Source organism: Etheostoma cragini, chromosome 17, assembly GCF_013103735.1.
Source record: "Etheostoma cragini isolate CJK2018 chromosome 17, CSU_Ecrag_1.0, whole genome shotgun sequence".
Lineage (NCBI taxonomy): Eukaryota > Metazoa > Chordata > Actinopteri > Perciformes > Percidae > Etheostoma > Etheostoma cragini.
The window spans coordinates 25,817,658-25,819,985 of NC_048423.1; positions in this window are offsets into that span (position 1 = coordinate 25,817,658).

Below are 2,328 nucleotides of genomic sequence, written 5' to 3' on the forward strand. Positions count from 1 at the left end.
TGAAATAACTCTAACATAGGGGGTATGTATACTTATGCCCCCTGTATTTTAAGGAAGAAAATGTATTTATGTACAATACGTTATTGATTCACAAAGAAAATTGGTGTCCTTAAAAAATTGGATTTTTCCTTTTTTTTAATTAAGGCATTAAGATCTATTTACTATAGATGATTTTGTATTCCTCTTTTTAGTCAACTTAAGCATGGGCATGTAAACCTATGAGCACCACTGCATATATACTGTATATATTACATTTTCTCAATATCAATATCATTATATTTATGCACCAACGAGATAACCCTATGCCCTTGTCACCAGAATGAACAGATTGACAGAGAGATCTTACTGTCGCAGTGTCTCATATGAATAAGCTTCAACACAATGCATTTGTTTTTCACAATTACAATAATGTGCAAGGTGCAATGTGCCAATAGATATTGCTGTTCACCGAGGATAACCAGAGATGGCAAAAGTACTCACTTTCCGTACTTAAGTAGAAGTACAGATACTTGTGTTAAAAAATACTCCGGTAAAAGTGGAAGTACTGATTAAACTTCTTTACTCAAGTAAAAGTAACAAAGTACAGGCTTGGAAATTTACTTAAAGTATAAAAGTAAAAGTAGCCTTGCGAAAGCTACCTGGAGCACACAAATGTTACTAGAGAGAAGCTGAGGAACTTCAGTGGACATGGAGGACACGGTCTTTATGTGGCAATGGCTACATTTTAAACGGCTGTCTGCCAACAGGCCTAAAACATAACATATATGATTATTATGACAGAGACTGGGACTCCAGGTTAATAAGATTCGGACAAGATATGAATTCAGTTATGATTCTGTGAGAATTCACAGATCCAGTTTTTATTTTTAATCTTTCCCCATAACGTAAAAATGAATCTACATTTATGTGTGTGCTCAAATATGGCTCTGGAAATAAAATAAAGGATTAAAATATGATTGACTAAACAGACATTAATGAAGAAGTTCCCCAGCACATTGGCCAGGAGTCCTTCTTGATGCCTTCTGTCTCAAACATTTCTTTCAGATAAGGCTGAGGATGATGGGAATGTCTTGCTGTTTTCGGCCCTCCATACTACTATGTGCTAACGTTGACACCATCCATACTACTATGTGCTAACGTTGACACCATCCATAATACTATGTGCTAACGTTAGCGCCATCAAGCCTCAATGATTTGCTGTGAATTAATGCAGAATGCTGAATCTATTGAGTTGTCTTAGTCGTCGGTCAAATGCAACGTACAGTAGATGTATTTCCATCCATTTAGATTGAATACGGTATTGATGACGTAAACCATTATGAGGACAACTCCAGTGAAATGATGTGAAAGTTGAGAATTAGGGCTGGATTAAAGCTGATTCTGGTGTCCAACTTGGCCCCAGGTGTGTCTGTTAAAACAGACGGAGACAACTTCTGTCTAGCTAAGTTTCCATCCACTTGTCAATTGAATTACAGAATCTGAAGTTCGGTAAAAAAAAACAAAAAAAAATCATGCGAATAAAGCTGGTGAAAGTGTTGATGCTTCATTAAGACCAACGTTCAACCTAGCTAACATGTGAAGAACACACCAAAACCACTAGCTAACAGCTGAAGAACACACCAAAACCACTAGCTAACAGATGAAGAACACACCAAAACCACTAGCTAACTTACTTTAAATGTGAAGAACTACAGACCAATAACAGGCTTAAATGAACTGACAACATGAGTTATACGACTTACAGTTTTAAAAGAGGCACACACACAATCTCAGCTGATTATCCTCCGGACAGCTTGTCTCCTTTTCATTTCTCTCACTTTTCTCTCCGTGTGGCGCGGCACCCGCTCGCTGTGTGTGGCGCGTGTCCGCGCTATTGTCCGACATGACAACCTCTTGTAAAAACTAAAGTAACGAGCCAATTTTGTAAAATGTAAGGAGTAGAAAGTACCGATATTTGTGTTAAAATGTAAGGAGTAGAAGTAAAAAGTCGGCACAAAAATAAATAGTAAAGTAAAGTAGAAATATCAGAAAAATCTACTTGAGTACAGTAACGAAGTATTTGTACTTCGTTGCTTCCCATCTCTGAAGATAACCCACCATCATGTTGAAGTTAACTGACTGCAGGAGGCTTCTCTCTTTAGGTCTCCTCACATGTTCACTAATAATAACCCACCATCATGTTGAAGCTACCTGACTGCAGGAGGATTCTTTTTTTAGGTCTTCTCACATGCACACTGGCAGCCAAGAGATTCTAAAACTCTTGTGCCCTTTTTTATGCCTTTTTATAAGGACTTTCGGCCCACATGAAGGATCTTTTTGGCTCCATTG